General features: G+C 42.7%; 2 long non-coding RNA genes across 3 annotated transcripts in view; one reads left to right on the top strand and one right to left on the bottom strand.

The window, feature by feature from the left end:
- The window catches only part of LOC144774780 (uncharacterized), a 582,824-nt gene that overhangs the window by 269,963 nt on the left and 300,732 nt on the right, over nucleotides 1–12,129 (bottom strand). The gene's annotated exons all lie outside the window — the stretch shown is intronic.
- LOC144774764 (uncharacterized) overlaps nucleotides 1–12,129 on the top strand; it is a 290,944-nt gene that overhangs the window by 267,002 nt on the left and 11,813 nt on the right. The gene's annotated exons all lie outside the window — the stretch shown is intronic.

Genomic DNA, 12,129 nt, shown 5'->3' with positions numbered 1-12,129 from the left:
GTATAGGATTGGCTGTGAAGTTCACTGAAGAAAGTTCTCTTTTCTCGATGTGTGAAGATGTGTGTGGTTTAAGGACCAAGTTGATTTTCTGGCTTGCTGTGTCCATTTTAGCATATTTTCCTTCAATGAAATGTCCCAAGCATAGTACTAAGATCAGCCAAAGAATGAGGATAAATGCACCGAAGGCCACCCAAAATTCAATCCATGGAGAAATCAGATAGGTTTCTTTCAGCTGTTGCAAAAGTTCTTTAGCTTTGTTTTTAAAAGTTTTTGCTGATGGCTGTTCTGTTTCTTTGCTTCACTCAGGTCTTCAGATGAATCATCGAAGTTGATGAAGTAGCCGGATGCTGTTCTGTCAATTGTTCCAATTGCTTTTGGATTTTGCTTTCTTTCATTAGCAAAGTCTGCAGTTACATCATCATAGGTTGTTGTTTCTTGATGAAAAGTTTTAATTTGGGTTTTAAGAGGTTCATGTTCCATTGCTTTGTTGCATAGTCCTTGTTGATTCACTGTAGATTTTCCAAAGGTGATCAGTCTTCCAGTTTGAGCCTCTGTATTTGTAGCAAACATTGGTGTTCTGCTACTTCTTGGGAGTCCACTTGGCCTACTGTTTGTTATCGGCCACATGATTGTGGTTTAACCAGGTCGATGGATACAACTCGGTTCTCCTTTTTACCAGCAAGGGGCGGTAGTACTACTGATCTTGTCCCGTTGATAGACAAGACAGGAACTGCTTTTCTGTAAGAAGGCCCAAATTCCTTCTTTACCGCGATCTTTTCTCTGATTAGATCCCCGACTTTTGGAATCAAGACAGGCCTTGCTGGGACTGGTGGTTTCTCTTCAGTGGTTGTTGGCTGTTGTTTCAGCTTTATGTTGCTCAGGTCTTTTCTTGTTTCATTTAAGTCCTGTAAAATAGCCAAACGATCTTTGATATCAAAGCTTTTGTCTTTAACCACTGAAGTCTGACTATCAAGATCTTGGATCATCATTCTAGTCCCGAACAATAGTTCGTACGGACTGAACCCTTTCAGAGAATTCCTTGGCAGGTTATTTAGACTACGTTGGACACTTATTAAATGTTTGACCCACCCAGCTCCCGAACCTAATACCTTTTCCGTTATAGATTGCTCTATGTCTTGGTTTTTTCTTTACACCATCCCGTATCCCTCAGGAAGGAAGTGAGAAGAGTCCCGCTATGCAATGCTCATTTGGCCATGCTTCCCCATAAGCTTGAGGGCTAAAGGGAATACATTAGTCAAAACGTAGCATGCTCCTAGCGTATATGCCATTATAGACTCGCAAATCCTTTTATAACAGTCCAGACGTCAGCCGAGCGCTGGGGTCTACATTATAAGTGAAAATTAGTCTTTTTATGTTAATATAAAGTTTTTTCGTGATGGGTACTTTTTTATTGTTGTTGTTTTTCTGGAGCGAAGTGCCATGGAAATAGTCCTCCTCGCTCGCCACTGCGATCTCTATTGCAGTCTGGGCAGTTTTTTACAAAAATGTGATGATGCAGGCTCATGCCTGGCCACCAGTACACTGATTGTAATTCTTCCAGAGAATCTTTTTGCTTAAGGTGTCTGAGACCCTCACCCATATGTGCGTCTGCTATTAACAAGCCTCTCCTGTCCGTGTTTGGAATTACTCTATCCCCCACTCCAGGGATTCGAGCAAAAGGGACTGAGTTTGCATCGATTATGTATGTATAATTGAGTGGATAATTGATCGGTAACGCTGAGCAGTCGCCTTTTGATGACGTTTTCACCGCCAGCACAGTTTCACCGTCAATGTGTTTTACTGTACGCTTTTTTGTAGCTATGGAAGCCGGTTTAGTTGCTCCCGCTGTGGCTGTCTCAGCCAATGAATTCCCTGCAACGTGAACGCCATCACGCTGATGACTCAGTGAATGTATCACGTGTGTTTTTGGTAGTTCTTTCTTTAAAAGAACTAATTGTTCCCAAAGTGCTTTCTGCTTTATTGTGGCACCTGTGTCATCTTTGTAACCGTTTTGAATCCATTTCTTCAAATCGTTATTGTATGTTTTGACGCAGTAATACGAATCGCACACAATAAGTGTCGGGAATTCGCGATCGGCATTATCTAGCGCCATTTTTAATGAAATTATTTCCGTTTGTTGTTCTGAATTATTTTCCACTGAGTGTGTTTTTGTAAGTAGAGGTCTTAATTTACCTCCGCGCCACACTTCTTTTACAATTTCGCATGTGGCGTTGTAAGCCAGCTCTCCCCAAACTGAGGGTTGAGCATACCCGTCTGTATATATTACACAGGCGTACTGTCGTAAAGGCAGAATGTCGATTGGCAGAGGGTATTCTCTTTCATATTCTAGATATTTTAATTCTTCCATTTCTGGGTCAAAATAGTATTTTACTTTGTCTGTATCAACAGAATTTACCCATTGTATCCATTCTGGATTCAGTGCAGTTGTCGGTAAATTACATGGTGTTGTTAATGCCTCAAAAGCTGATTCTGCTGTTCTGACTGTAACCTGTCTACTGTCTGCTTGGTATTTTGCTTCTACTACAGCTGTTTGAACCGCATGAACAATATTTTCTTTAATGCTGAACCTTTTTTCAGCTTCTGTGTACAAATGTGATTTGTATGCTATTGGTACCTTCTCTCCCTCATTAGAGGTCAGGTATGTGAATCCGCATCTTCCTGGAATGACTCGAATCACAAGGTTGCGTGTGTTGTCACGTGTTTGTAGTTTTGTTTTAACTAACATATCTGTTTGTAACGATCTCAAAATTTCTGTGTGTTTTTGAGTCCAATTGATTCTTTTAAAATCTGGTTTTATTAGATCATAGAGAGGTTTAATTCTCTCTGCATAATTTATAATGTCAGTTCTTCCGAAGTTTAGGAAGCCTAGAATTGATTGTAAGTTTTTCAGTGTTCTAGGTGCTTGGATTACAGCACATTTCTCTAGGAAATTGTCAGCCAGGCTTTTGCCTTCACTTGATAGTTCATATCCTAAAAACAGGACTGTTAGATGGGCAATTCTTGACTTTTTAAAGTTGAATTTGTAACCCTCTGCTGCGAACCCAAGTATTATGGTGTTCACTCTCTTCAAGTGAGTATCCAAGTCATCATCTGTTAGATAGATGTCGTCGACATAAGATAATGCCTCGTCATCATATGTTTGTAGTAATTCTGTTACTCTCGCTGACAATAATCCTGGGCTGTTCTTGAACCCCTGGGGCAAACGACAGAAATTCTTTTGCGTGCCATTTATTGAGAACGCCGTCAAATATCTGCTCTCTGGTGCTATATTTTGACAAAAGAATCCATTAGAAATGTCTAATGTGGTTTTGTATTTTTTGTGCACTATGTTATTCATTAGTGCAGCACTATGCGAGTTTTGTACTGCAAATGTTTTGCAACATGAGTTGAGGTGTCTGTAGTCCAAAACAAGACGATATGAATTGTCTGGCTTGGAGACAGGAAACAAAGGATTATTCATTTGTGAGGTGCAAATTTCAATCACCCCCTGGTATTCAAGTTGATCTAGGATCTCTTTTACCTGTTTTTTAGCTTCTTGCCTAATCGGGTACTGCCTCTGTGCAGTAGGTTGTGATTTTAACTGGATTTTGTGAGGAGGAGAGTCCTCATCCCATCCCACATGAGTTTTATATAAGGCAGGGGCTTGAGCTACTGCCCACTTTCTTGCAAGTGTATATTTTTTATGAATTGGAATATGGTTTGAGAAGGCAGGCATAATTATTTCTTCGCCATGTGGGCACTCCCTGACAAACTCTGGAGGCCAGTCTCGTTCAGCTAGAAGGATGTCATAGCCCTTGGACAGATTATCCCAAAATAGTCCCCTTATTTTTCTAGTCTTATCCCCTTCTATACGCAATGTTATTTCATATATTTTATGAGGTTTGCTAACTCTGGTATCTGCAGTTTCCACCTGAATGTATTCATTCGTGTCCACTGTCTCCAGATGATTCATAAGGACTTTGCGAGCTATGCTCACTTCTGCTGCGCTGTCTAGCATTGTCTGAGCCCATTCTCCGTTTTTCAGCTGCGTCCTCAGTATTCTCGGCATTGTTGATTACTTTAATACTGGCTACCTTCTTTTTTGGAAATTGTAATTTTTTATTCAGATGAGCAGGTTCTCTGTCTTTGGACTTGACGTGCTCTTCCCTTTGTTCTGATCGTCCTCTTCTTTCCGATTTCTGCGAGGAAGTCTGAAAAGATTGAGAGGGACGTGTATCAATATCTTGATATCTATCAGGTTTCTTTATATTATCCCTATTTCTAAGGTTGTATTTTTTCACAGAGGGCTCCCTTTGGGGAGACTTGCGTCCTTGGTCGGGAGATCTTTCTCTCCGCCGAGGAGACCTTCCTCTGGACTGGAATCTTTTTTCTTTAGGATTGGATTGTTTATTTCCATCCCAGCTCTTTTTTTGAGTGTTTAAATTATTTTTTATAAATACTTTTTCAGGACTTTCAACTAGTTGGGGTTTCACTGGTATTCCACCCAAACTATCTCTTCCTAGTTCTTCATAGGATTTTTCTATGATTCTGGCAATTTCAGATGGTTGGTCTGCTATATTTGTCTCTTTTAACCTCTGGCGAATCGCCACATTTGCTGCTTCTCCCTTTATGTTGGCTAATAATATTGCAGAGACCTGCTTGAAGTCTTTCAGTAATTTCATACCGAGAGTTAAAGCGGGTTCTGGACCGTATTCATCTTGAATCTGTTTTAGCACATCTGGTATTACTGACATGGATGGTACACCATGTGTTTTTGTGTAAATGGAAGCAAAGACTGTTCCCCAAGTGTCACAGTCCTCCACATGTGGTGCGATTCCCATTGGAAGACAGATAGTCAGAATCCTATGTTTCTCAACAGGGGTGGTATCTGGAAACACTGCCTCTATTTGAGTTATTTTTTGTGCTAGCCAGAAAGGAATTTGTTCCCGTTTTGCGGGTACTTTACCTAGACAGGACTGTATGTTCTGTGGTGTAATTTTATTTGTGTTCCCCTGATGACTGGTCAACTGTGGAATTTTAATTGCTGGTTGGATAGTTGAAGTCCGCATTACATATTGGACTAATTGTCTATGTATTTTTATTAATTGTTTTAGCTGTGCTAAACGTTCTGGTGCAGGCATTTCTTCAATGTCTGGATGTGGTGTGTATCCGGCTAGGACCGGCCACGTTGCTCCTGGTCTACCTAGTGGACCGAGCCTGGTGATGTGATTATTATGTTTTAGGGCGCCATTAAACAAGAGCAGGTGCTCTTGGAATTTGAGTGGTATTTCCACTTCCTCGAAAGGAGTGTACTCACTAGGAGGTTCCTCTATTTTGTAATAATCGAAGTCCTTTGTTACAGCGTTTGCTGCTGGAAAGTTTATCCATGAATAGAATACCTCTGTCTGCCGATATTCGTGTGCCTCAATTACGAATATGACTGTACCACCTCTTGGTGTCAGTCCGTTTTCTATAAGCTTTAGGGTTATAGATTTTCTTATGTTGACCGGGATGAGTATTATATCCGGGTCATTTTGCTGCAGAGTATTATCTGCTTCTAGGAGTTCAGCTGCTAGTCTAACTGTCTCCCTTTATTCTTCAGCTTCTGACATACTATTGTCAAGAAGGTTATTCTGTTTGTTTGCAGATCAGGTTTCTATGGAAACAAATAATAGATGCACAATATCTGGGAACAGTGTATCCTTCAACGTTGAGTAAACCATGAACCATACATAGGAGTCTCCTCCTGCGAGGTTTGGCGGATATGACCTTTCACCCACTCCAGACGTCTTTGGAGTATTATGGGAAAAAAGGGGTTCTGTGTGAAAAAGCACGACTGAGTTACTCTAATGTCTTGTGTTAGTTTTATCGCCTATCCAAACGGTTGGGCGCCATGTAGTGTAGTTCCTATTATCCCAATAGGCTCTGCGCATTGGAATAATATCTTCAATAGTATAGACCTAGGGTAGAGGTTAACTAGGTCTTCTACCGACGATATTAGACTTAAAGGTTTGTGTTTGCCAGCTAGCTCAGAGTTCACTAGAAACTTTCTCAAATAGACAAGGAGGATTTTAACCTCCCTGGATAGACAGGAAGGGATTTAGTTTCTGACAACCATAGAACATGACAACTTTGCTCTCCCCTAATCAAGAGTGTATCTCTAGAGTCGTGTGAAAACAATAGACAACTTATTTTACTCAGTCAGTACGTGCATTCTTAGTTTCACCAGTTTGTAGAGAAATAAGAGATGGGCGTGGTTCAATAAAAGAGGTTATTTATTGATCAGTCTCTTTTCTCATACAAGAGAAATGAATCGCTATTATTGCAATACTTGTAGTTAAGTAAAGTGCATACAGTAGAGACAGAATTATAAAATAGTACTGTAAAAGCATTGATATGGTTTCTGAGCCATATGATACTTTAAAATGGATAAAATAGATACATACATATATACATTTGACTAATCGTACTCAACTGGTGCTGCTAACCACGCCTACCCCAATGTACCTGACCTAAGCCTAATACGTGGGCGGGAGTAGATAAGTAGCAGTTTAAGTTAAGTTTGTTTTGCCAAGGGACTGATTCGAGAATTCTCTGCAAGGGGTTATTCAGTTCTGTACCTGAGATCTAGAATGATGGAGGGCTGGTATCTCTTATCCCAGGTCTTGATATTCCAGCTACCTGCGAGGGCTGCATGGAAGCGCCGGAGCTGGATTTCTCGGCAGGAGAAAGACAGCGTCTCGTTCTCAGCGCGTCAGGAAGGCGGGGCAGCGCCTGTGGGCTTCGCTCTCTGCTGGGCTCCTCAGCACGTCTCGCTGCTCCGATCTCGTCACCACCGCATGTGTTTGCTTAAGGCAATGTCGGTAATATTTATACCTGAAAGGTGCCGAGATTGACGTAAGGATGTACATATATACGTCAATAAGGATGTCATATGAACGGGCTCGTTCGCACATTCTTTTGCTGAAGTTCTCTGTGAAATCAAAACAATGTTTATGGGAATTTCCCAGGTCGCTGTAGGTTTGATTTGTTTTGAGAACTCCGTATGCCTTATCAGGGGCTGGAGGAATATCGCTTGTCTAATTAGATGGCATGCGTTATGACCTAATCAGATAACGCGCTTCTGTGCCGTGGTGTGGCTTAATCAGATAACGGTTCTTGCACCGTTGGATGGCTGCTAGTTAATTATTAACCAAACCAGGGTCAGGAATAGGGGAATTGATACCGTACCTACAGGAATACATCACACCACTTATTGTACATCTGCTGATTAGTGTTTTAATGTAGTGAGTGGATTCTTTTAGAACAGTGTATAGATAAGCACATAGGGGCATTTTAACAAGCCCCTTGCATCGCTTTTACGGCGTCGATGCATCACTTTTGTGACGCAGTGGCGGCGCAAAAGATGTGCCATGGTGTGGGGTATTTACAATGTGACGCATCTCCCAGATGCATCACGTTGAAAAGCCCTGCGCCAGAAGAGGCGTACCATCGCAGGGGGGGGGGGGCGTTCCGGCCCAGGAACGCCTCCCAAAAGTGGCTGAGTGAAATCTACAAGATTTCTCTCAGTCTCTTTTGGGCCCATGCTGCGTCAAAACCCTGCGCCTGCTTGAAGCAGGCGTAAGGATTGACGCAGCATTGTGCACATAGGGCCCCCCTGATCATTGCTGGAGCTGCGTCGCCTTGCGACGCAACTCCAGCTATGTGCCGCTTTTACGGCACAGATGCGTGACGCATCTGTGCTGTTTTTGCCCCATGGTGCACCTCATTGTAAATGCGGCGCATCAAGGGTGGCGGAGCTGCGGCGCATAATTACTGGCGCATCCCTGCCAATATGCAGGGATGCGCCAGTAATTGTAAATCTGCCCCATAGTGCTCTATGGTCACTAAAATACTGAAACAGAAGTGTGATAGTTTTTACTGGAAGTGTAAGGATACAGACTGGGGAATTGAAGGTATAAAAGACAAGTTTGCCGGTGCATAGAACACTGCATACATAGTCTATAGGAGTTTGAAGCAGTGCATGCCCTAAGACGCACTTTCCACCATGAGTACTTGGGTACTGGTTGAATGATTACAATTCTGCAAGGAGAGTGTGTGGCTGAATGTATAGCAGCTTTACTTTTACAACAGTGTATAGATAAGCATATACTGCTGTATGGTTCACTACAATACTGAAACAGTAGTGTAAGAGTGTTTTGCGAAAGTGTAACGATACACACTGGGCAATTAAAGATATAAAAGTCAAGTTTGCTGGTGTATAGAACAGTGAATGTATAGTCTATAATGATTTGAAGGAGTCCATGTCCTAAGGCCTACTTTGGTGCATGACTACTTGGAAAGCGACTGAATGCTTACACTTCTACAAAGAGATTGTCTAGCTGAATATATAGCACCTTCAGTTTTAGAACAATGCATACATAAGAACATACTGATGCATAACTCACTACAGTACTAAAATAGCACGTTTTTTAGCTCTTCTATGACACTGTTACTAATTTTGAAATCATCTTCCAAATTGGTTTGTTGATTTTCCATACTGAATTTTGTATGTTGTAGGTCCTTGTACAAAAATATAAACACTTCGTTTTATCATTTTTCCTAATACTGAACACAAAACTAGCTTTATCAACTATTTTGCCCTTTAAAATTTTTTATACAAATACCATTCTCAACTACACACAGGGGGTTGGGAGAGCCGCGAACATGTCCTTGCCGGATGACCCCATTGCCTCATGGTCATTGTAGTTTGGTATTCTTCGTTTTCGTTCGAAATTCTCAAAATGTTCAAAAGTTCGTGGCCAGTGCCAGTATGTTCTCAAATCATATCCCTAGACACGTGTTTCTGGTTAAATACCTTCATCAGTAGGGAAAAATATTTTCAGGGGTTGCTTGACATGGCACCGTCATCTCCTCTGGACTATTACCACTCTCTGGCCTTGACATTTTTGAACTTTTCATGCTTTGAACTAAACGAAGAATAATGAACCACAATGACCATGAGGCAATGGGGTAATCCGGCAGTGACATGTTCGCGGCTCTCCCTCCCCCCTTTTGAACTGTTTAAAATGGCTCCCGTGAGCCAAACGCTGACGAGCACTGGGAGATGCTTGCACACCGGGAGCGGTAATTGTCCTGAGAAGATGACGGTGGCATGTCGAGCAACCTCCAAAAATAATTTTCCCTACTGATGAAGGTATTAAACCAGAAACACGTGTCTAGGGATATGATTTAAGAAGAAATGGGGACTGGCCTTGAAATTTTTGAACTTTTAATGCTTTGAACTAAACGAAGAATAATGAACCACAATGACCTTGAGGCAATGGGGTAATCCGGCAGTGACATGTTCGCGGCTCTCCCTCCCCCCTTTTGAACTGTTTAAAATGGCTCCCGTGAGCCAAACGCTGACGAGCACTGGGAGATGCCTGCACACCGGTAGCGGTAATTGTCCTGAGAAGATGACGGTGGCATGTCGAGCGACCTCGAAAAATAATTTTCCCTACTGATGAAGGTATTAAACCAGAAACACCTGTCTAGGGATATGATTTAAGAAGAAATGGGCACTGGCCTTGAAATTTTTGAACTTTTCATGCTTTGAACTAAACGAAGAATAATGAACCACAATGACCATGAGGCAATGGGGTAATCCGGCAGTGACATGTTTGCGGCTCTCCCTCCCCCCTTTTGCACCATTCTCAACTACTTTATAAGATTATATAAATATAATATAGCCTTACAGCCCGTCATAGAAGGCTATATCGGCTATTAAAGGATCTCTCCAGCATTAAAAACCCGAGCCGAAGGCTTTGAGCCGAGCCCACGCTTTGTGCATGCGTTGCGTCCGCGTGTTTTGGTGGATTTTGTATGCATATGCGACATATCTGCCCCTTCATCTGGGTGTGTACCCCAACGGTTCACACTCACTGTGCGCATACGTGTATTTTTTAGAAAAGGCACTGTGCGCCGTCCATCAATCTGACATCCTGTTTGACCAATAACAGCTCTGAAACACTCGTACATATTGGTTAACCAATGAGTGTCATTCTAAGTTATAAGTAACCTCCCATTCTTGTACAAATAAACGTTTAAGTAACCTCGCATCCTTCTAGACAAGGTTGCCAGATTGCGCTATTTCCCGCACAATTGGGCAACTTTTTTCCCAGTTGTGTGGGAAAAACCCACGCATAGCGGTGGGCCAGTTTTTGAGCTCCATTGTAGTGTCTGTGCGCAATTTACTAGCCTGGGCGGACGCCCACAAAAGGATACCGTGGTGTGATGCCATCACACCCTCTCAGTGTCAAATCAGAGCACAGCGCGTGCTACTAGAGTGGCTACAAGTGGTCACTCATTGGAGGTCTGATTCTGGGCCTGACTCTGCGCACATGATAAACCCGCCCCTGTCTCTCTCTGTTGTTAATTGTTTGTGCATACACTCACACTTGCACATGCGTGCAGCACGCCCGCCCATGCTCACCATATGTCACCACCTAGCTTTCTTGCTATTACTAAGCATGGAAGCCAATAAATTAGCCAATAGGAGGTCCCGCAGGGCCATCATTCTTGTAGCGCGCAAAATGCTACTAATGACGACTCTGGGCATTGTCTGGTCAGCCCCGCGGTTCCCATATAATGCAGGGACTGACGTGAGCACACTCTCTTTTGCCTGCCTGTGCTGCGGTGACAGACAGACTCTCGTCGTCGATTGTACTATGAACTGTTTGCTGGAATGGAGAAGGACTCGTGACACTCGATGTGGTGTCACTGCTGCTGCCGCCCAGCCAGGCTACCATAGGTGCGGTGGCGGCGGAGCACGCGCCCAGCCCAACCCCAGGCCCAGCCAAAGCCCCAGCCTTTGAAGACAACACAAGAGACGATAGAAGCAAAGGTAGGAGGAGACGTTACACCATCAGCTTCCGCTCCAGGTCCAGTCAACACCAGACCCAGCGGCCCAGCCCCTACCCTCAGGCAGTCCCATTCTAAACCCAGGCCCAGCAGCCATGCATCTTTTGTGTGTGTATACATTTCTGGGTCATATTTCTGTGATATGCCACATGGTTTGTCCGTGCATGATAGTATTCTTTTTTTACTGCGTCACATGGCCATTCCATCTCTGTTTTGCTGTATTTTTGTGTGCCACGTGTTTTGTGCTTCATCGTATTTGGTCCTCCTAATTCTCCCGTGGCTTTTATTACTTATTACTGCCTCACATGGCCTTCCCAGGCCTGTATTCTTATTGATTGTACTTGCATGATCGTATTATTTATTTCCTTTTGCGTCACGGGGCCCTCCTAGACCTCTTTTTAATAAATGGTGCATGCATGAATTTCTGTGTTGTATTTTTCAAGTGTGTCATGTGCTATAGTCTCTGTTCTTATACATTTTACGTGCTTGATGGTATTTTGTTCTGCGTCACGTGGCCCTCCCAGCTTTGTTTAGGTTTATTTTTGTGCGCCACGTGCTTTGTGCTCCATCGTATTTGATCCCTCCTACTTCTCCCATGATTTTAAATATTTATTACTGCCTCACGTAGCCTTCCCAGGCCTCTATTATTATTGATCGTACTTGGATGATCGTAATATTTATTTCCTTTTTGCGTCACGGGGCCCTCCTAGGCCTCTTTTTAATAAATGGTGCATGCATGAATTTCTGTGTCACGTGCTTTCTTCTCTCTTCTTATAAATTTTACGTGCTTGATGGTATTTTTTTCTGCGTGATGTGGCCCTCCTGCTCTGTTTTGCTTTATTTTTGTGCACCACGTGCTTTGTGCTTCATCGTATTTGCTCCCTCCTAATTCTCCTATGACTTTTAATGATTTCTGTGTCGTATTTCTGTGGTATGCCACATGGTTTGTCTGTGCATGAAAGTATTCTTTTTTTACTGCCTCACATGGCCCTCCCAGGTCTGTTTTGATTTATTTTTGTGCGCCACGTGCTTTGTGCTTCATCGTATTTGCTCCCTCAAAATTCTCCCATGACTTTAAATATTTATTACTGCCTCACGTGGCCTTCCCAGGCCTCTATTCTTATTGATCGTACTTGGATGATCGTAATATTTATTTCCTTCTGCGTCAGGGGACCCTCCTAGGCCTTTTTTTAATAAATTGTGCGTGCATTAATTTCTGTGTCGTAT

The sequence above is a fragment of the Lissotriton helveticus genome, chromosome 1_1 (assembly GCF_964261635.1).
Source record: "Lissotriton helveticus chromosome 1_1, aLisHel1.1, whole genome shotgun sequence".
Classification (NCBI taxonomy): domain Eukaryota; kingdom Metazoa; phylum Chordata; class Amphibia; order Caudata; family Salamandridae; genus Lissotriton; species Lissotriton helveticus.
This window is presented reverse-complemented; position numbering and strand designations above follow the sequence as displayed.